Raw genomic sequence first — 24,612 nt, 5'->3', positions numbered from 1 at the left:
GCTGGCTTTAGACGAATTAGTTGCAGAGATGGATCTTTCTATTGTAAATGACCAGGTAAGAAGGCTTTGTATCAAAACTGTCAAGTTATTTAAATTCCCATGTGGTTCATGAACTTACAAAACAAAGCAACTGAAGTACGTAAACCAGCAACACTGTTTCACCATATGAAATACCTTCAATGGCAATATTCTATCTGAGAAATACAGGCATCATCCATTATTCTAAGAAGGGAACTCAAATGCCTTTCCAAATGCCATGTCAAATGAAGAATCATGACTATGCATCATAAAAAATGAGGTAATGCTGGACTTCATCTCAAAAAAGATTATGAAATATTTTGACCCAAAAGGCAAGATTAAGTGGAAATATAAATGTGATTCAGTTTTCTGTTGACTCAGGTGTAAAAGCAATGGCTAACTCTCAGATATTTCGCAAAGTCCTGTTTGCACTCCCTGTCTGTGTTAACCTTCACCATGTACCTTCCCAATATATTTCCAAATCCCATGAGGTTCTTTTAATAAGAATATGAACAAAATTAAACATCATTTGTTATAATATCAATGTTTGACATTTTCCAAGATTCTTAACATACTTGGGCATTTCCTTTTACCTTTTTTCTTGGCAGCCCTGCTATCGGGATTGAGCTTTTCAGAGGACAAATATTCTACAAGTTAAAGTTAAATAATAAAAATAATAATCATTTACTGAATGCTTACCCTATGCCTAGAGTTAAGCTGAAAACTTTACAGACATTACCTCAATTAATCTCAGTATGAGATAGTCATTCTTGTTTACCTGAAGTAGGAACTAGGTATTAGGGAAGTAATTAGCCTGAATACTCACACAGCTAGTAAGAGAAGGAACAGTTTTAGAACCCAAGTCATTGAGCTCTATCCAGGGAGTTCTACGTCCTCATCTAAAGGGCATCAGCCTTGTTTGTTTGTTTTTGTGTTTTGAGAAAAAGTCTTGCTCTGTCACCCAGGCTGGAGTACAGTGGCATGATCTCAGCTCATTGCAACCTCCACCTCCTGGGTTCAAGCAATTTTGTCTCAGCTTCCTGAGTAGCTGGGACTACAGACAACCACCACCACGCCGGGCTAATTTTTATATTTTTAGAAGAGACAGGGTTTCACCATGTTGGTCACGTTGGTCTTGATCTCCTGACCTCAAATTATCTGCCCACCTCAGCCTCCCAAAGTGCTGTAATTACAGGTGTGAGCCACCATGCCCGGCCTAAAGAGCATTAGCTTTAAGTTTATCTTCAATTCTCTAGCTTATCCAGGTTTACTGAGGTCCTACCTGGAACAGAGATGACCTGTTGCTTACATTGAAGGCTAATCAATCAATGTTATACTTTTAGGATATATCCTGTAATATTCATCAGGTTTTAATAGTTAAAAAACATAAACTCTATACTTTAGAATTTACTTTTCTAAGGATTTGTAGCATTTTGACCAAAATAAAACGAGTGAATATTTTTTTAAAAATCATGTTCTCATTTTTCTGTCAATTCTGAGTTTAAACATCCAGTTACCGGAATGTAAGCTAAACTTCACAGTTTTATGTAGTAATACTGACTACCAGGTCTCAAAGTACAACAATGTAGAGATGAGAAACTTTGAATGGGCTAGAGATTGGGCATGCTATTTTCAAACGACTTAACTCATAATAAAATAAAGAAGCTAAAAAGAAAATCTCACATCCAATTTGTAGGTCTCAAACAATTTGAAAAGGACAGTGATAGAGTTTTTTTTTTTTTTTTTTTTTTAGAAAAACTGTATGTCTCTTCTTTGTTTCAAACATTTTATTATCAATAAGCTTACATTTGAATTCTCATTTAATCTAAAAATGAAGGCCCATACCACTATGTCAAATATTTTACGAGTATATTTATCTTTGAAAGGAATTTTATTCTAATTACAGTAATTTAAAGGGCAAGCTATCCATTTAATTCATGTCACAAATATTGATTAATGACTAACTATGGGCAGAAAGACTGTGTTAGGTAATCAGAAATCAAGAATGAAGACATGGAAACCAGCAATTGGCCTCACCAAGTGTCTTAGAGAAACAGATGTCAAGACAGAGTTACAAAACAATATGTTATACAGGTGAAGGTAGGAATGCAGTGGGAGCATATAGAGAAAGAGTGTTTTCGTGTGCCTATGGGTGAGCAGTGGTAATGTGACATGCTCACAGATGATGCTCACTGAGCTTCAGATGGTGAGTAGCCAGTTGTTTGAAGTTCTTGATAAGGGGACACATTCTGGAAAGAGGGACCAGTGTTCAGAAAGAGGTATGATAAATCTCAGTGTACATGTGAAATAGCAAAATTTGTGGTTGCAGCATGAATTGTAAACATGCAGAGTGTAGAAAATGAGCCTGAACAGGTGAATAAGTAAGAGTTTACATAACAAGCAACAAGACAGTTTATACATTTTTTTAATACAGATCAGTGATTTTCAAGCTGTTTCTGTTCTTCCCTGCAGATGCACTGAGGTAGCTTGTGTTATCCAGCAAGATATCCAGGGAGGTTATCATGAAAAAAAACCTGAGACCACCATCTCTTTACATCTCTGTACCACACATTAAACTTTACATCTAATTAATTCCATGTAATTGGAATAAAATATCTTTTGAATGAGGTTTCTGCCCACTATAAACAACTTCAAAAACCACTGTTAGGGGGAAAAAAAACAGCTGTTGGAGAATTTTAACAGGGAAATTACAGTCTCAGATTTGCAAATAAAATATTTAAAAAGATCTCTTTGGTGGCTGATGGAGCTGAGACTGATAAGTGAGAATGGTGTCTTCATCATCCAGATGAAAAATGGTGACAGCCTAAAAGAAGGAGCAAAGGAATGGATAAATAGAGAAGTGTGGGAGGTAGGACTGACAGGACTTGGTGACTGATTAGATGTAGAGGGTAAAGAGAAAAGTAAGGCTACAGAAGGCACCTGAATTTCTGGCTTGAGTAAACGGATGGACAATGTAAGTCATACCTAAAGAGCAGTAGGTTTGAGGTGCCTAGGGTAAGGACAGTGGAGAATCAGATGGACTCCATTCTTGACATACTGGATTTGAAGTCCTAAGGACATCCAGATAAATATCTATATGCAAAAGATGCCAACCTTGAGGTCAGGACCTCAAACTAATCTGCAGATTCCGGTTAACGCTCTCTGCAGATGGAGGGTGAAGCTGCATATGGATGATTTGTCCCTGGAACATTTTTTCAGAGAACAGTTGCATTTTCTTTTACTTGCTCTTTTGATCGGAAAGAATGAAAGCCATCTAGAGCAGATTGAAGCCCAAGGTAGTCAAGAGCAGTTGAGAGGGTGTCTCCCTGTAGGCATAGGTAGCATTCTTTTGCAAGAATCCTGTGTGGGGTTCATTTTTGCCACACCTCACTTCATGCAGGGCAGTGTGATGATGCAACCTGGAAGTAGGGTTTTCCTTCATTGTAGAAGGGCTGGATAACATAGTTAAAGGAAAAGGAGGAGAAAAGAAAATATTTTCTTCCCTTTCCTATGCCCTTGCAATTTCTTAGAAACTATACAGTACTTACATATTTCCACTGTTGCTTATGTCTATCTAACAGCATTATAATTATTGGTCTGTCTGCCTCCCTCATTAATGTCCTCAGTTAATCTGTTAGCACCAGCAGACCAGGTATCAAAACTTAACCGTTGATCTTCCAGGCCTTTCACACTGATTGACACATAATCTTCAATAAGCATTTGCTGAATGAATAAAGTAAGAAAAATAATTTTTCTTGCATACAAAGAAGGCAAGTCATATTTGTTATTGCCTCAGCACAATTTTAAGCTAGACGAAAGTTGTGTTTAGCCTCTCACCCTCACGGTTTCCCTTTACTTGTTTGTTATTACCCTTTGGCTCCTCTCCTCTTCCCATCCATACTCTGCTCTTCTGGTTGCCAAGGCCTAGGCCTTACAATCGTCTCTTCTTAAAAATTTTGGGCAATGGATATTTCTCTCATTCACTCCCTCTAGGCTCTGCAGAAAGTCAGCCAAGTCACTGAGAGCCAATTCACAGACTGCCAAGTCACAGAATGGCAAAGTGAAAACTGCCTAGCCAATAAGCCAGTTCGATTTAAAGAGTTAATGCCTAATAGTAGCTCTGTAGGTGAGAGACTCAGACAGAGAAGCAAGAGAGAAGAATTGTGTTTTGTTTTGATTTGTTTATATTTTTTCTGAGTAGTGAAGTCATTTGACAGTACCATTCAGCTACTTTTTAATAAAGATGAAGGAGTTGGCCAAAAGTTACCCTGTGAACAAAACAGCAGTTAAATTCATGTTCTATTCCATATGTAATGATCCACTGACAAGTACATGCAACCAGCCTAAATGTAATTCCAATTCCCCATCTGTGTATAAATAAAACACTATTTTTCCTCAGAATATACTGCCTTAAAAACTGCTACTTCACTGATGGTGAATTACAAGACTATTATGGGGGGCATTATATTAGAATGACCACCTTCATGAAAACTTTATGTGTGCGTGGCTCATGTTTCTCTTTCTACATGGCACCAAACATGTTAATGCATTGAATATAAAATTCATTGTAGTATTTGTAGGTCACAGATTTAAATTCAGTGGCAATAATTTAAAATGACCATGAGAATATTTTTTTCAACTTTTATTTTAGGTTCAGGGGTACATGTGCAGGTTTGTTAAATGGGTAAATTGTGTGTTGCTGACGTATGAGGTATGAATGATCCTGTCATCTGGGTATTGAACATAGTACCCAATAGGTGGATTTTCAACCATTGTTGACCTGCTACCTGCTACCCTACCCCCTCTAGTAGTTCCTAGTATCTATCATTTCCACCTTTATATCCATGTAAACATGCTTAGCTCCCACTTATAAATGAGATCATGTGGTATTTGGTTTTCTTTTCCTGTGTTAATTCATGTAAGATAATGGCCTCCAGGTGCACCTATGTTGCTGCAAAGGACATAATTACATTCTTTTTTAATGGTTGCATAGTATTCCATGGTGTATAGGGACCACATTTTACTTATTCAGTGCAATGTTGATGGACATCTAGGTTGATTCCATGTCTTTGCTATTACGAATAATGCTGTGTTAAACATACAAGTGTGTGTGTCCTTTTTGGTAAAATGATTTTTTGGGGGGGTATGTATCTAGTATTTGGATTGCTGGATTGATTGTAGCTCTGTTTTAAGTTTTTTGAGAACTCTCCAAACTGCTTTCCACAGTGACTGCACAGTGTATAATTCCCATCAACAGTGTAGAGGTGTTCCCTTTTTTCTGCAACCTAGCAAACACCTGTTATTTTCTGACCTCCTGATCATAGCCATTCTGACTGGTATGAGATGGTATCTCATTGTGGTTCTGCATTTCCCCATAGATGCAGAAAAAGCTTTCAATAAAATCCAGCATCCCTTCATCATTAGAGTATTTTAAGGCAAAAAAGAATTAGAACAGCTACAATTCTTTTAGGTCTTTAGATTTTGAGCAGGCAAAAATCATTTCTACAGACATTTTTCACTTAGTTTAGCCAGTCAAATGATAAAAGAAAATAGAATATGATTTACCTGAATATATCATGAAAGAAAACAAAATGTTCTTCCTATTCAGTTAGAACATTATTTCCATTTTTATGATCTTCTTAAAGTTGACTATAATTTAGGTGTATTTTCAAACAATTATATGGTTTAAACAAATTATAATCACAAAAAGACAATATTAAACAATAAAAATAAATTAAATCCAAAATAAGCATTAAATATCTGATATCTGTAAATAGGTAATCATTATACATAAGATGACTAAGCAACAAAAATAAGTTATTGCTAGTAAAAAATGTCATTCATTTGTTCTGAGTTAGAAGACAGCATAGATTCTATATTAAGTCACTACATACTCGTTTGAAATAAAATATATTGTTTGCCAATAGTTACAAAATCAGAGTTGTAATAATTTGAGAACTTCATGAAATTAATTGCACAGATAAGATATTGGCTTCAATCATATAAAATATGTACCTCAACTCCTCTAAAATAATATCTTCCTATATTAGATTAGATGATTCATTATATTGGGGCCATTATTATAAATTGAAGAGTGAGAAAATTTTTCCCTTTTCTTCCCAATCAGAAAAACAGAGAGATAAATCAAAGTAGAAACATTGCTAAGATAATCATCACGCCATAGGCTGTGTGTGAGTGTGTTAGGGTATATGTGTTGCTATGCATGTGTATTGTGTGTGTTTGCCTGTGTGTGAATTTGTGTTTAAAAAAGAGAAAGTGCAGAGCTGTAGCTCACAGCTAGACTGTGGAGCCAGGCTGCAGATGGCCTGGTTGTAAATCCCAACATGTCTTTGAGAAAGAGCTACCTCAGAGTACTTTGTCTTTTAATGGGATTATAATAGAATCTCATGACCTTGTTAGACTTAAATAAGTCAACAAATGGAACATTTCAAACAGTGCCTGGTTCACAGTGGTATTATCATATTGACTACCATTACTGAAATTCTTCTAGCCTCTATGTGTCATGAATTCCAAAAAATGGCTCAAATACATTGTTTAAGCAGCTTTTAGATATACTTCTGTTTGAAAATACCACATTACTAATAACTGAATGCATGACTTTGGCGAAATAACCTGTGATGCCATTTCTATATAGGTTGGGCATCCTTAATCTAAAAATATGAAATCTGAAATGCTCCAAAATCTAAAACTTTTTGAGCACTAACATGTTGCCCCAAGCGGAAAATTCTACACCTGACCTCCTGTGACAGGTCACAGTGAAAACGCAGCCCAAGCTTTGTTTCATGAACAAAACTATTAAAATGTTGTATAGCATTACCTCCAGGCTATTTGTATAAGATATATATAAAACATAAATGAATTTCATGTTTAGAATTGGGCCCCGTTCACCAGGTATTTCACTAAGTAAATACAAATATTCCAAAATCTGAAAAAATCTGAAGTCTGAAACATTTCTAGTCTCAAGCATTTCAGATAAGGGATACTCAACTTGTATTTTACAAAAGGTTACTATTATGTCTGCCAACACCTTTAAGGAATTCAAAAATTAATGAATCTGGCTAACATTTCTTTTTTTTGTTGTTGAGATGGGGTCTCCCACTCTGTCACCCAGGCTGGAGTGTGGTGGCATGAATGCAGCTCACTGCAAGTGATCCTTCCACCTCAGTCTCTCCCAAGTGGGTGATTTCTGAGATTTTGGCATACCCATCACCCGAGCAGTGTGCCCTGTACCCAATGTATAGTCTTTTATCTCTTGCCATCCCCCACCCTTCCCCCCAAATCCCCAAAGTCCAATGTATCATTCTTATGCCTTTGCATCCTCATAACTTAGCTCCCATAAGTGAGTGAGAACATGTTTGATTTTCCATTCCTGAGTTACTTCACTTAGAATAATAGTCTCCAATTCCATTCAGGTTACTGTCAGTGCCATTATTTCATTCCTTTTTATGGCTGAGTAGTATTCCATGATACATACATACCATATTTTCTTTATTCACTCATTGATTGATGGGAATTTGGGCTGGTTCCATATTTTTGAAATTGCAAATTTTGCTGCTATAAACATGTGTGTGCAAGTTTTTTTTTTTTTTTTTTTTCCGTAAAATGGCTTATTTTCCTCTGGCTAGATACCTAGTAGCAGGATTGCTGAATCAAATGATAGATCTACTTTTTGTACTTTAAGGAATCTTCACACTGTTTTTCCATAGTTGTTATACTAGTTTATATTACCACCAACAGTTTAAAATGGTTCCCTTTTCATCGCATCCATGCCATCATCTATTATTTTTTGATTTTTTGATTATGGCCATTCTTGCAGGAGTGAGCTGGTATGGCATTGTGGTTTTGATTTCTACTTCCCTGATAATTAGTGATGTTGAGCATTTTTTCATATGCTTGTTGGCCATTTGTATATCTTCTTTTGAGAATTGTCTATACATGTCCTTAGCCCACTTTTTGATTGGATTTTTTTCTTGCAATTTGTTTGAGTTATTTGCAGATTCTGGATTTTAGTTCTTTATTGGATGTATAGATTGTGAAGATTTTTCTCTCACTCTGTGGGTTGGCTGTTGACTCTGCTGATTATTATTATTTATTTTTGCTGTGCAGAAGCTTTTTAGTTTAATTAAGTCCCATCTATTTTTCTTCGTTTTTGTTGCATTTCCTTTTGGGTTCTTGATCATGAAGTCTTTGCCGAAGTCAATGACTAGAAAGGTTTTCCCAATGTTATCTTCTAGAATCTTTATGTTTCAGGTCTTAGACTTAAGTCTTTGATCTCTTGTGAGTTGATTTTTGTATAAGGTGAGAGATGAGAATTCAGTTTCATTCTTCTACATGTGGCTAGCCAGTTACCCCAACACCATTTGTTGAATATTGTGTCCTTTCCGCACTTGATGTTTTTGTTTGCTTTGTCAAAGATAAGTCAGCTTTAAGTATTAATATTTGGCTTTATTTCTGGGTTCTCTATTCTGTTGCATTAGTCTATGTGCCTATTTTTATACTGCTACTATGCTGTTTTGGTGACTATGGCCTCATAGTATAGTTTGAAGTCGGGTAATGTGATGCCTCCAGATTTGTTTTCTTTTTCTTAGTCTTGCTTTGGCTATGTGGGCTCTTTTGTGGTTCCATGTGAATTTTAGGATTTTTTTTTCTAGTTTTGTGAAGAATGATGGTCATATTTTGATGGGAATTGTATTGAATTTGTAGATTGCTTTTGGCAGTATGGTCATTTTCACAATATTGATTCTACCCATTCAGGAGTATGGTATGTGTTTTCATTTGTTTGTGTCATCTATGATTTCTTTCCGCAGTGTTTTATAGTTTTCCTTGTAGAAGTCTTTCACATCCTAGGTTAGGTATATTCCTAAATATTTTATTTATTTATTTATTTATTTATTTGTAGCCATTGTGAAAGGGGTTGACTTGATTTGATTCTCAGCCTGGTCACTGTTGGTGTATAGCAGAACTACTGATTTTTGTATATTTATTTTGTATCCTGAAACTTTGCTGAATTCACTTACCAGTTCTAGAAGCTTTTTGGATGAGTCTTTAGTGTTTTCTAGGTATACAGTCATACCATCAGCAAACAGCACCAGTTTGACTTCCTCTTTACCTATTCGAGTGCCCTTTATTTCTTTCTCTTGTCTGATTGCTCTGGCTAGGACTTTCAGTACTATGCTGAATAGAAGTGGTGAAAGTGAGCATCCTTGTCTTGTTCCAGTCCTCAGCAGAAATGCTCTTAACTTTTCCCCATTCAGTGTTATGTTGGCTGTGGGTTTATCATAGATGGTTTTTACTACCTTAAGGTATGTCCCTTCTGTGCCGATTTTGCTAAGATTTTTAATTATAAAGGGATGCTGGATTTTGTCACATGCTTTTAATACATCTACTGAGATGATCATGTGATTGTTGTTTTTAATTCTGTTTATGTGGTGTATCACATTTATTGACTTTATGTATGTTAAACCATCCCTGCATCCCTGGTTTGAAACCCACTTGATCATGGTGCATTATCTTTTTGATATGCTGTTGGATTCATTTAGCTAGTATTTTGTTGAGGATTTTTGCACTGATGTTCAGGGATATTAGTCAGTAGTTTTCCTTCCTTTTTCGTTATGTTCTTTCCTGGTTTTGGTATTAGGGTGATATTGGCTTCATAAAATGATTTAGGGAGGATTCTCTCATTCTCTATCTTTTGGAATAGTGTCAAACAAATTGGTACCAATTCTTCTTTGAATGCCTGATAGAATTCAGCCGTGAATTCATCTGGTCCCGGACTTTTATTTGTTGGCAAATTTTTAATTACCATTTCAACCTTACTGCTTGTTATTGGTCTGTTCTGAGAGTCTATAACTTCCTGGTTTAATATAGGAGAGTTGTATATTTCCAGGAATTCATTAATCTCCTATAGGTTTTCTAGTTTATGTATGTAAAGATGTTCATAGTAGCCTTGCATATTTTTTTGTATTTATACACTATCTGCTGCAATATCTCCTGTTCTCATTTCTAATTGAGTTTACTTGGATCTTCTCTCTTCTTTTCTTGGTGAATCTTGCTAATGGTCTACCAATTTTATCTTTTCAAAGAACTAACTTTTTGTTTCATTGATCTGTTGTATTTTTGTTGTTGCTGTTGCTTCAATTTCATTTAGTTCTGCTCTGATCTTTGTTATTTCTTTTCTTCTGCTGGATTTGGGTTTGGATTGTTCTTGTTTCTCCAATTTCATGAAGTGTGACCTTATACTAGCTGTTATCTTTCAGACTTAATTTTTTAATTTTTTGAGACAGAGTCTCACTCTGCTCCCCAGGCTGGAGTGTAGTGGCATGATCTTGGCTCACTGCAACCTCCACCTCCTGGGTTCAAGTGATTCTCCTGCCTCAGCCTCCTGAGTAGCTGGGATTACAGGCACATGCCAGCATGTCCAGCTAATTTTTATATTTTAGTAGAGATGGCGTTTCACCATGTTGGCCAGGCTTGTCTTGAGCTCCTCACCTCAATTGATCCCCCTGCCTTGGCCTCCCAAAGTGCTGGGATTACCAGCATGAATCACCATGCCTGGCCCTCTTTCAGACTTGTTGATGTAGGCATTTAATGCTATACATTTTCTTCTTAGCATGTTTTTGCTATATCTCAGAGGTTTTGTCACTACTATCATTCAGTTTGAAGTAGTGATAGGTTGTGTCACTATTATCGTTCAGTTCAAATAATTTTTTAATTTCCATCTTGATTTCATTGTGACCCAGTGATCACTCAGGAGCAGATTATTTAATTTCCATGTGTTAGCATGGTTTTGAGGACTCCTTTTGGAGTTGATTTCCAGTTTTATTTCACCGTGATCTGAGAGAGTACTTGATATAATTTCAATTTTCTTAAATTTACTGAGACTTGTTTTGTGGCTTATCTTAGAGAATGTTCCATGTGCTAATGAATAGTATGTATATTCTGCAATTGTTGGGTAGAATGTTCTGTAAATATTTGTTAGTTCTACTTGTTGTAGGGTATAATTTAAGTCCATTGTTTGCTGACTTTCTGTCTTGATGACCTATGAGTGCTGTCAGTGGAATATTAAAGTCGTCCACTATTATTGTGTTGCTGTCTATCTCATTTCTTAGGTCTAGTAGTAACTGTTTTACAAATTTGGGACCTCCAGTTTTAGGTGCATATATATTTTGAATTGTGATATTTTCCTGTCAGGCTAGTTCTTTTATCATTATATAATGTCCCTCTTTGTCTTATCTAACTTCTGTTACTTTAAAGTTTGTTTTGTCTGATATAAGAAGAACTACTCCTATTCACTTTCAGTGTCCATTTGCATGGAATCTCTTTTTTCCACCCCTTTACCTTAAGTTTATGTGAGTCCTTATGTGTTAGGTGAGTCTCCTGAAGACAGCAGAAACTTGGTTGGCGAGTTCTTATCCATTCTGCAATTCTATAAATTTTAAGTGGTGCATTTAGGCCATTTACATTCAACTTTAGTATTGAGATGTGAGGTACTATTCTATTCATCATGCTGTTTGTTTCCTGAATACATTGGTTCTTTTTCATTGTGTTATTGTTACATAGGTCCTGTGAGATTTATGCTTTAAGGAGATTCTATTTTGGTGTATTTCAGGATTTAGAGCTCCTTTTTGCAGTTTTTGTAGTGCTGGCTTGGTAGTGGAGAATTCTCTCAGCATTTGCTTGTCTGGAAAAAACTGTATCTTTCTTTTATTTATGAAGCTTAGTTTCCTTGGATAAAAAATTCTTGGCTGATAATTGTTATGTTTAAGGAGATTAAAGACAGGCCCTCAATCTCTTCTATCCTGATGGTTTCTGCTGAAAAATCTGCTGTAAATCTGATAGGTTTTCCTGTGTAGGTTACCTGATGCTTTTGCCTCCTAACTCTTAAGATTCTTTCCTTTGTCTTGACTTTAGATAACTTGATGACTATATGCCTAGGTGACAATCTTTTTACAATGAATTTCCCAGGTGTTATTTGAGCTTCTTGTATTTGCATGTCTAGATCTCTAGAAAAGCCAAGAAAGTGTTTCTCAATTATTCCTTCAAATATGTTTTCCAAACTTTTAGATTTCTCTTCTTACTCAGGAACACTGATTATTCTTAGGTTTGGAATTTTAACACAGTCCCAAACTTCTTGGAGGCTTTGTTCATTTTTTAAAATTCTATTTTCTTTGTCTTTGATGGACTGGGTTAATTCAAAAGCCTTGTCTTCAAGTTCTGAAGTTCTTTCTTCCGCTTCTTCGAGTCTATTGCTGAGACTTTCTGGTGCATTTTGCATTTTTCTAAGTGTGTCCTTGATTTCCAGACATTATGATTTTTTTTTAATTTATGCTTTCTATTTCACAGAATTTTCTTTTTATATCTTGTATCATGTTTTTAATTTCTTTATATTTGACTTCACCTTTCTCTGGTGCCTCCTGGATTAGCTCAGTAATTGACCTTCTGAATTCTTTTTCTGGAAATTCAGAGATTTTTGTCTTGGCTTGGATATATTGCTGGTGAGCTGGTACAAAATTTTGGGGGTGTTAAAGAACCTTGTTTTGCCATATTACCAGAATTATTTTTCTGGTTCTTTCTCATTTGGGTAGATTATGTCAGACCGAAGATCTGGGCTGCTGTTCAGATTCTTTTGTTCCACAGAGTGCTCCCTTGGTGTGGTGTTCTCTCTCTTCCCCTAGGAATGGGGCTTCTTAAGAGTAAAACTGTAGTAATTGTTTTTGTTCTTCTGGGCCTAGCCATCCAGCAGAGCTACTGGGCTCCAGGCTGGTACTGGGGAGTATCTGCAAAGAATCCTGTGATGTGATCCGTCTTCAGGTCTTGCAGCTGTGGATACCAGCACCTGCTCCAGTGGAGGTAGTAGGGGAGTGAGGTGGACTCTGTGAGGGTCTCTGGTTGTGTTTTCATTTAGTGTGCTGGTTTTGTGTTGGTTGGCCTCCAGCCAGGAGGTGATGCTTTCAAGAGTGCATCAGCTGAGGTCCTATGGGGGAAGGTAAACTTGCCCTAGGGACAACTGGTTAAGTATTCAGGATTCTCAGGTGGTGGGTGGGGCCATAGATCTCCCAAAAGATTATGACCTTTGTCTTCGGCTACCAGGGTGGGTAGAGGCAGACCATCAGGTCGGGGCAGGGATAGGCCTGTCTGAGCTCTGAGCTCAGCCTCTCCTTGGGCAGGGCTTGCTTTGGCTGTTGTGGGGAATAGGAGTGTAGTTCTCAGTCCAATGGAATTATATTCACAGGGAGATTATGGCTGCCTCTACTGAGTCATACAAGTCACCAGAGAAATGGGGAAATGCCAGCAGTCACCAGCCTCATCCCAATCCCATGCAGCTGGCAGTCCTAACATCCAGTCCCATTGTGCCCCCATAACAACACCAAATCTATTTCTAGGCCACCAGTGACCAGGGCTGAGAACTCATCCCAGACCATGAGCCTCCTGTCCAGAAAGCAAGCCGATTCACAGTTTTTCAGTGTCTCAGGGAGCCTGCAGTGGTGATCCAGTCCTTCAAAAGGTCTGTTGATTCTCTTGGCTTTCCTGGTATGTTCCTGCAGTAGTTCTTGGTGCAAAAGTTCACGATGTAAGTCTCCACAAGCTGCTCTGTCCACCCAAGCTAGTTTTGCCTCTTATCTGCCATCTTAATCCTAATCCAGAATCATAAATTTTAAATCATCAACTCTTATTTTACTGTCATGATATATAATGATAAGGATGTCTCTATTTTAAATCCTTTAAATCCCCTTTGAAGTATTATGTTTTAAATAAATCTTCACTATCAATTTATTTTATTGTCACCTGCTTCTTTATGATGAGTTGATTACAAACATTAAAAATCAGTTTATTTATGGGTGATATTGGTCCTCAATATTTAGAGAAACCAGAGCTAAATAATTTAGTATTCTGGGAGACTTATATTTATCTCAATTTACTAGTCTAGCTAGACTAGATAACTTAAAACATCTCTCAAAATGCGTATCTAGATTTACTTAAAAAGGAAAGGGACTTTCCAAGGGCAAGAAACGATAGTGTAAACCAATGAGCTGGTGTGGAAATAAACCTTTGTTGGGGAGGAAGTTGATCATTTGCTGGGTAACTAAACAATTTGGGGTTGACACTGATGTAGACCACGGATAATGAGGAAGTAGAGATATCTCAATCAAAGAAGAAACCTAGAACAGCTGCACCATCTGTTAGCGGGTTGTCAGGAAAAATAAATATATCTATTCAAGGTAGAAGACATGGATGTTTTCCTCATATTCTGGGTGCATGAAAAAAAAAGGTGTTCGTTTTTGCAACATTTAAAAAACTTTACCTAGGTTTGGGGTTCAAATATATAGAACCTATACATCTTGGCAATCATCTCCAGCAGCGGACTGTAGCAATAGCACAGGAACATCTGCCAGAGTAGATGAAAGTCAGACCCTAGGTGATTTCAAAGCTTAGGATGACCTTACAAGCCAAAATGACAAAATGTATAAGAAAACAGTACACTGTGCCGGAAAGTCAGCCCAGAGAACAAGCAATAGGAATGGAAACCCAAGAACTTAGGATAATAAAAAAAGACAATCTGTGAAGTAGTATGTTTAAATTGACTAAGGACGTGAACAAGAAAATGAACAAGACAAAATGAAGTGGATAAATATAAATATATTAAAATTAGAAAAAGTGGTTAGGAGATGTAAATGATAAAATAAGAAAAAACAAAATTGATAGAAATTGAGAAAGAATAAAAGTAAGAAAAATGAAAATAAATTAGTATTTAAAGAATTATAGCTCAGAATTGGCAAAAATCATGAATCCTCAGATAGAAGAAAATCATCAGACACGGGTATAATTTTTTTTTAAATTACACATCTTGGATCATCATAAAGGCCAATGACAAAAGAAAATAAAATATCTTGAAAACAACCAGAGAGGAGATAGATAAAGTGCCAATTAATGAAATTGTGCTGATAGCTGATTTTAGACTTCTCGAAAGCAACAGTGCAGCCCAGAAAATAATGGGTTAATATTTTTAAAATGCAGAGTGGAAATAACTGTTCGCCTAGAATCCTATGCCCAGTAGTAAGTCATAATCTAAAATGAAGGGTAAAGTAAATATAATTCAAAAAGACAAACAGAGTCTTCTACTAACTGATCTTAACTGAAAGAACTAAAGGTTGTATTTTAAGAATATGAAAACTGAGACAGAAAGGTGTGTGAAGGCATAGTGAGCCAAGAAATTGGAAAGCATGTCAGTAAATTTAAAGAAGCAATGTTGTATAAAACAACTCTAGTAATGGTTAATTTATGAAACATAAAACAAATAATTCTAAAATATTAGATGGTAAGGTGGTGAGCAGAATTAAAACATTCTAAGATGCTTTCAATGTTGAAGAGGCATAATAGAAATACTTTATAGCATTTGAAAATTGCATTTTAGAAATAATGTTACAAAAAACATATTTAGAAATAATGCTCAGAAATCACTTGCAGAAATCATGTCAAAATTACCATTTCACCCAGCAATCTCATTATTGAGTATATTATTGAGTATATATTCAAAATTATATAAATCATTCTACCATGAATACACATGCACACATACATAAATAAATGTGGTATATATACACCATAGAATAATATGCATTCATAAAAAGGAATAAAATCATGTCCTTTGCAAATCTCAAAGGATGGAGCTGGAGGCCATTATCCTAATCAAACTAACATAGAAATAGGAAACCAAATATGACATGTTCTTACTCATAAGTGGGAGCTAAACATTGAGTACATATGGACACAAGGAAGGGAACAACAGACACTGAGGCCTATTTGAGCATGGAGAGTGGGAGAAAGGTGAGGATTGAAAACCTGTCTTTTGGGTACTATGCTTATTATCTGGCTTATAAAATAATCTATACCACAAACCCCTGTGACACACAATTTACCTGTATAATAAAACTACACATGTACCTCTGAACTTAAAATAAAAGTTAAAAAAGTATCTCTTTAAGTGACATATTCAGGAGTTACATATGTGTTTATTTCAAACAAATTAAGGAAATTCAACAACTAAACTCATAGGCTTCTACCTTAAGATGCTTACTGTTAGATGGGAAAGACAGATAGATGATAGATAGATAGATAGATAGATAATAGATAGATAGATAGAAGGTAGAATGATAGATAGATAGATAGATAGATAGATAGATAGATAGATAGAAGGTAGAAAGACAGAGAGATAAGTAGAAAATTTCATACAAAAAATAAAAGATACAAATCTGCTTTATCCTGGGGAAATCTAATCTCTCTTACCTACAATTTTTTTATCCTTTTCACTTTATCACCATATGGGAGAAAAAGTTCCAATACATTGATATGCTTCCTAGCCTTTAAAAACACAGTGCTAGGCTTCATGAGAAACACGTAACAGAAACAGAATCCATTATCCCACATATGCTCAGAGAGCTCTAACAAGTGCCTGCAAACTGGCCAACACATGTGCTTTACATTAAGTCCAGCCCACTCAGTCTCACTTATATCTAAAAAACAACTGTCTTAAAAACAAAATAAATAAATATAACTAGAAAAGTGTTTCCATAGTTTCCATGCATATTGCTTTATGAAAAAAGATACCCATCTTTGTTCCCTTACTGTCAGCGCATCAGGTTCTGAATACAGAAAACATGAAGTGAAACAAAACAACTGCAAATAAAAAACAAAATATGCAGGCTTGATGTCCAACCTTTCAGGGAACAATCCATCTTCACATGTAAGAAACATAAATTCACATGATAACCACAGCAATTGAAAAAGTGATTATAGGATACATGTTTTTGCTAAAAGAAGCAATGCATTCACCAGAGTAAGGACAACAGAAAGGAAATATTATTAAGAAATATAATTATGCTAAGAATAGATCAAGAGATATTGTTTTAAAGAAATCACAAACTTATTTCTTTAAGACAAACACTAAGAAAGAAGAGAGAAAATGGATTTGTAAGCTTTTTTTTTTTTTTTTTTTTTTTTTTTTTTTTTTTTTTTTTTTTTTTTTTGAGACGGAGTCTCGCTCTGTCACCCAGGCTAGAGTGCAGTGGCGCGATCTCGGCTCACTGCAAGCTCTGCCTCCCGGGTTCACGCCATTCTCCTGCCTCAGCCTCCCGAGTAGCTGGGACTACAGGCGCCCGCTACCACGCCCGGCTAATTTTTTGAATTTTTAGTAGAGACGGGGTTTCACCGTGTTAGCCAGGATGGTCTCGATCTCCTGACCTCGTGATCCGTCCGCCTCGGCCTCCCAAAGTGGATTTGTAAGCTTTTGACAAGTCTTTCTTTAATAGTAAGTTGTTGAGTCCATAAGAAATGGACTGAGATCTAAGGCTTTTAAGCATCAGGAAGTCGGCCATTCAGAATATTTTGGGGGAAGAATAACTTGAAGCTCCATCAGAGCCTAATTACACCTTTTGTAAAAAGCAGCAGGGTGGCTCTCTTCTTTTGCTGTGATGTATGGCCAGCCAGCACAATAGTTAAATAATCTATAATACTTTCCTATTTTTTTTCACAAAGCTTAAAGCCCAGTAGTGAAAAATGATGCATTCAGGAACATTATTTTCAGATGAATATGTTGTGTATGTGTAGGATCATTCTTTTCTCCATCTGTCTATTGGTAGATGCCTGAAGCACATCAAAGACTATCATAATTCATCAGTCTCAAGTCACATTTTAAACCCTTATAGCTTGCAGTTCCCATTTACTATATGCTACCAAAAGAATCTTAAAATATGATAGTAATATAACTGTTAAAGAATCCAGCTATGATATCTACTATGGCTGTACAGAATTAATCAGTACTTGTTAAGTATCTACTAATTTGAGCAATGAGTGCAGCATAGCAGGATCATGTACAGATCGTATAAGACTAGCATTGAGGAAAACGGAGTGCTAGCCACATCTCGGCCATTTAATAGCTACATGATTTAGGCTTAATCCCTGTATGACTGTTGTCTAAACTGTGAAATGGGAGAAATAAAAAATGAATGCCCTGCATATATCACAAAGTACAATTTAGCGAAAATCAAAGGACTGAACATAATAAAATTGGGTGATTGACTATAAGGAAGTGTATTAGTTACTCACCCAGGGTACAGGTAGTGGATTTCTTTTAAGCTTTGCAGATCTTCCTTTATATATAAATATAATAACATGATAAAACTTCCAATTAAACATTTTCATTTGAAAAGACAGATTTTAAATGAAGGACAAAATCTAATTTATTTCCAAAGTGAGACATTCAGTTTATCATATCCAAGAGAAATAAGGTCAGTATCAAATTCTAAATAAATAAGATTCCTATTTTATTGCCAATTTATTTTTCATGCTAGATGTTAAAACAATTACTTTTTATCTTTTATTCTACAAATTATGGAGGGAACCACAGATAAGTTTAAAAATTACAATGAATTGTAAAATTTAAACTTCGAGTCTGCTTTATGCTTATCATTAAACTATGGTACTTCTGGGCCATGATCCAATCTATTTGTGTCTTTTTTAAACTTTACTGAGACAAAATTTGCATATGATAAAATTCTTCCATTTAAGTGTACAATTCTTTTAGATAAATGCTATTTAGTAAATCTACAGATTTGTGCAACCATTGCAACAATCCAGCTTTAGGACATTTTCATAGCCTGCAAAAGATCCCTCATGCTCATTTGCAGTCATCACTATTATAACTTGTAGTCCTAGGCCACCAATAATCTACTTTCTGATTCCATAGATTTGCCTTTTCTGGACATTTCCCTATAGTCTTTTATATCTGGTTTCTTTTACTTAACATACTGTTTCTGTGGGGCTTTTTTGTGGTTCATCCATGTTGGAGCATGTGTCAGCAGTTGTTTACTTTTCATTGCCAAACAGTATGCCATTGTATAGGTATATCATATTTTTTAATCCAATCATCAGTTGATGAACATTTGGATTGTTTTCATTTTTTGAATATTATAATGTATTTATGGACATCACAACCCAGTTTTATGGGTATACACATGTTTATAACGCTTACTGAGCCTTGGGGAAATTGTTACTAAGATATACAAAGCATAAATTTAGATGTTCCAGGTGCTTGATTATTATTCTAAGGTTTCCAAGAGAGACTGAATTATAGTGTGGTTAATAGCACAGATTCTGGAGTGGGATTCTTTGGGTTTCTAAACCAGTTCAATATTGTACTAGTTCTAAATTAAGCAAGACATCCCTTGGATTCCTTTGCTGTAGAAGGGAAATAATGATAATGGATCCTTATAAATAAGCTTGTCATGAGGGTTAGATGATGCTCATTTGATGTTAACTATTATAACAACTACACACCAGATCATCACGTAAATACATTAAGAAAGTGGTAGTGCTGATAAAACCAGATGATTAGAAGATTTCTGACTCTATTGTCCTACTAAGAGATGCAAACCTCACTCTTGATTAACATGGTATACTACCAGGCACAAACCCACATGTTTTTATATGGGGGATAGCAAAGAACTTATTTTCTGGCCACACACAGTGGCTTTTACCTGTAATCCCAGCACTTTGGGAGGCCAAGGCAAGAGGATAGCTTGAGTCCAGGAGCTTGAGACCAGTCTGGACAACATAGTGAGAACCTGTCTCTACCAAAAATTAAAAGATTAGCTGGGCATGGTGGATCACATCGATAGTCCCAGCTACTCAGGAGGCTTAGGTGGGAAGATCACTTTAAATCTGGGATGTTGAGGTTGCAGTCTGCATTGAGTTGTGATTATGTCACTGAACTCCAGCCTGGGCAACACAGCAAGATCTTGTCTCAAAAAAATAAAACAAACTAAAAATTTATTTTCCCATCTGACCACTACCGCACAGTCATTGGTGGGGAAGAAACTCTCTAATAACCACTTGCTTCAAGATAGAACATCACTGAGTTCAGAGACAAAGTAGCAGAATTAGATTTCTACCAGTGAACACTCATTCTTCTTCCTGTCACCTCCTTGTGAATATGACAGTAGACACAGGACAAAAGAAAGGCAAAAAAATGTAAAAAGTAATTATGTAGCTGTATTAGTCCATTTTCATACTGCTGATGAAGACATATGCAAGACTGGGCAATTTATAATGGAAAGAGGTTTATTGGACTTACAGTTCCACGTGGCTGGGGAGGTCTCACAATCATGGCGGCAGGTGAAAGGCACATCTCACATGGTGGCAGACAAGGGAAGAGAGTTTGCGCAGGGAACCTCTCCTTTTTAAAACCATCAGATCTCATGAGACTTATTCATTATCACGAGAACAGTGAAGGAAAGATCCACCCCCCATGAATCAGTCATCTCCCACCAGGTCCCTCCCACAACATGTGGGAATTATGGAGGCTACAAGATGAGATTTGAGTGGGGACACAGAGCCACACCATATCAGTAGCCTTTCTACCTTATTTAACAAATAAGCAGTGCACATTATGATCAGGAGCAGTTCTTAATACTTTAAAAGTAGTAACTCGTTTAAAATCTATAACACCCCTATGAATTAGTATCTATTTATTATCTCCACTTTCAGATAAGATAACTGAGGCACAGAGATGTTGAGTAATTTGATCAGTGTCACACAGCTAGTAAGGGCAGAGCTGAGTTTCAAACCAGGCAACCTGGCTCCAGTGTTTACATTTGCACCACTATGCTATGCTATCTCTTTTAGAAGTAGAAACATTTTACTGAAGCAAAATATATTATTGGAAAAGGCAAATGGAGGCATGATCAGTTTTGTTCTACATACATACCATACCAATACTCTTTAATCACTCTATTTGGTTTACTTAAGCCACAGGAAGAGGTCTCTTTCAAATATGAGTGAAACAAGCCAGGTCTAAATTATATCTTACTTTCAGTTTCATCTTAAATCCTGTTATCCATTTTATATGAGTGTAATGATGAAAAACTAAAGCTTTTCAAGTTCAAAGATGTGTTTCTTTAATACTGCAGAAAGGATCCCTAACCTGACCATAAGAATGTTCTCTTCCTAATCAGTCATTCTTTCCTTATCTGTGAATTAAGAGCAGCAGCGCCTCTGTGGAAAAATACCCCACTGTGAAAAATCTTGCACAATTTATGTCCCTTGGGAAGATAGTGATGCATATTAACATTTTTTAACTTTTTAATCACACAAACATTAAGCATACAATTGTTAAAAATTAAAAACCTACAGTTGTTATGTATCTCTACATTAATAGTTGTTATATACAAATAATATATTATTATATATTATGTAGAATGATTAAATCAAGCTCATTAACATATTCATCCTTATTCACATTTTAAAGGCACTGAAAAGTCCTGACTAAATGTATTTAACTCAGTAGTTATCAAATTTTAAAATAATGAAGTCTGCTTTTCCTCGGTATAACACCCATTTACCTACATTGGAAAACACTGCTGCTCTGGATGTCTAATGAAGCCATGGCAAATTAATACAATTACTTTTTGTTCTAATATAAACTTTGAGGTCTATGACATGGTAAAGACAAGAGCTAATAATATATGATAACATGGGTAAGGGTAAAGATAATAATAAATAGAGTAATACTATATTAGCTAACATTTCCATATGTAATGCTCAAAACAACGGCATAAGGTAGGTATTTACCAATTAATCCTCATTTTGCACAAGAAGAAACTGAGTAATGTGCCCAAGCCACATAACTAGTAAGTAGCGAAGCTGGGTTTCAAAGCCAGGTATTCTAAACCCAAAATCCATGTTCTAATAATTACACTGAAGTACCTCCCACTTTGTGCTAGGCAATCAGTTTATTTATATAGGTAGAATCCTGATTAGTAGGAATGAATTAGGACATAGATAATTACATAAAATTACCAAGAAAAATCTAGGAGTGGTAGATATAATTTATTCATAATAATTTATGTTGTCTCTTGATACTGTTGCCATTATAAAATCTTTCCCCTTTTATATGTTTTTTTCTTTCCTCACTGAGGAATCTAATGACTATAACATTTTCTTTCTTCTTCTCTTTCCATCCTAAAATAACTGTAGTAACAGTACATTTTCAAGTGGTGGTATATTCTGTAAATAGTTGAAAATAATAAAATGCGTCTGAAGTCAATACATTACTTTATATTACCTTTCGTTTTTGTGAAAAAAAATTCATCAATTAATCCCTAATTCCAAGACATAAAATGTGTTGTGTTTATAAGTAGAAAATTACACATTTTTATTGTCCTCTCTCCCTACTGCATTGTTTCAAAGTGCTAACATTTAGTTTCTGCAAATCAAATTCCTTTTTGACACATAGTCTTTTAAAGAACAAAAAAGAAATAATGTAAAAAGTACAGGATTTAAAGAGTGCAAGAAGTAGCTAAAATATGAAATGCCAACTTGTGGCCGGGCGTGGTGGCTCACGTCTGTAATCCCAGGACTTTGGGAGGCTGAGGCGGGTGGATCATAAGGTCAGGAGATCGAGACCATCCTAGCCAACATGGTGAAACTCTGTCTCTACTAAAAATACAAAAATTAGCAAGGCATGGTGGCGCATGCCTGTAGTCCCAGCTATTCGGGAGGCTAAGGCAGGAGAATCACTTAAACCCAGAAGGTGGAGGTTGCAGTGAGCCAAGATCATGCCATTGCACTCCAGCCTGGCGACATAGCAAGACTCCATCTCAAAAAATAAATAAATAAATATAAAATAAATAAATAAATAACATATGGAATGCCAACTTGTGAAAAATAAACACTTGTCATGCTTTGCTCTCAGAAGACAATATTAGAGTAATGAATAAGACACAACTTCAGCTCTGTGTATCTCTTAAAATATATATACTGGTAATCTCTTTAAAGTTTCTAAAGATAGAAAACAAGAACTAACTGTAGAATCTCTTTCCTTCACTCCATACACACTTATTGTGCCATTACTTTTCTAGATATTGAGGTCTCAGAAATAAAAAAGGGAGATGAGACTCATGCTCTTAAGGGGCTTAAATTTGACAGGAGGAGGCAGTCAGCAAAGAAGAAAAGAAACACACAAACAAGAATTCATAAAGTGATAAGTGCCATGGAAAAAACTACAGGTAGTATTGTGAGACATAGAATTGCACCAAGAGACTAAGTGTGTGAGTGGGAGAGATGCACATGAACGGCTAATGCTCAGGTCAAGTGGTCAGCAAAGACACCTCTGAAAAAGGTGACATGAAATGGAACTGAAATAATACAGTGAGCCAGTTTGTGCATGCTAAGTGGAAAAGGCCAAAGATGTTGTATTAGTCTGTTTTCCTATTGCTCTAAAAGAACTGCCCAAGACTTGGTCATTTATAAAGGAAAGAGGTTCAATTGACTTACACTTCAGCATGGCTGGGGAGGCCTGAGGAAACTTACAATCATGGTGAAGGCCAGGGGGAAGCAAGGCACCTTCTTTACAAGGTGGCAGAAAGGAGATGTGCTAACCAAAGTACAAAGTAGGAAGAGCCCCTTACAACACCATCAGATCTCATGAGAACAAACTCACTATCATGAGAACAGCACTGGGGAAACTGCCCCCATAATCCATTTACCCCCACCTGGTCTCTCCCCTGACACATGTGGATTACGGGGATTATGGGGATTAAAATTCATGAAGAGATTTAGGTTGGGATGCAAAGCCTAATTTTATCAAGTGGAAATGAGCTTGAGACCCAAAACACAGCTTGTATAGTAGAGTACTGGACAGGGGGATCAGAGACTGAGACGAGATTAGCTCTGGCTGAGAAGAGATCACAGGGTTTGATTACAAGGTAAACAGATCACAGGGGAATGATCACAAGGTAAACAGACTGATCACAAAATAGAGACCTCCAAGACAAGCAGCAGGAAGAAGCCCAGGTGGCAATGGCAAGTGGCAAAAGTTTTCAATGTAGAATAGCATGAATCCCTTTATATTTCAAAAAAATCCCCATTATTTTTGCTGCTCTGAGAAAAGTGAATTGTAAGAAAGCAAAAGGAGGAGTAGAGTTTGGTAAGGAATTCATATAAGGGCAGTCTAATTAAAAGATGAGGACTGAAAAGTTGCAAATAGTGAAGATAGTGAAAAGAAGGACTCAGGATTTATTTTGGAGGCACATTTGACAAAACTTTCTAAAGGAGAACACTACCCAGAGTTTTGGTCCAAGCAATTTGTTTGATGAGGGAGTGATTTACTGACATAGAGAAAACTAAAGGAGAAAGAGAATTATGGGCCTGGGTATTGATTCTGAAGTTCTGCTTTCTATGTGTTTATTTTAAGATGCTTATTAAACATCCAATGGAGACGATGGGGAGAAGCTAATGATACAAAGTTGGAATTCATTCATATATAGTTGGTATGTAAAGCTATGGGCTGGATGAGATCAGCAAAAAGAGCTGGGATGGGGAGGAAAGAGAGAAACAGGTGGAGGGGGAGTAAACTAGGGAGAGACAAGGCTTGCTCTGAGTATTGGGACCCTGTAACATTTAGCAGCTGAGGAAGCAAGGACCCAGCAAAACACACTAATGAGAGGTGGCCAGAGAGGTAGAAGAGGAAATGTAAATTTATCTGTTCCATACATAGAACCTTGACAGACAACATGTTAA

At 36.2% G+C, this 24,612-nt stretch overlaps 1 protein-coding gene across 10 annotated transcripts in view; it reads right to left on the bottom strand.

The window, feature by feature from the left end:
* PRR16 (proline rich 16) overlaps positions 1 to 24,612 on the bottom strand; it is a 388,847-nt gene that overhangs the window by 150,449 nt on the left and 213,786 nt on the right. The gene's annotated exons all lie outside the window — the stretch shown is intronic.

This window comes from Pan troglodytes, chromosome 4 (genome assembly GCF_028858775.2).
Source record: "Pan troglodytes isolate AG18354 chromosome 4, NHGRI_mPanTro3-v2.0_pri, whole genome shotgun sequence".
Lineage (NCBI taxonomy): Eukaryota > Metazoa > Chordata > Mammalia > Primates > Hominidae > Pan > Pan troglodytes.
Note: the sequence above shows the minus strand (reverse complement) of the source record. Positions and strands in the feature narration are given on the sequence as shown.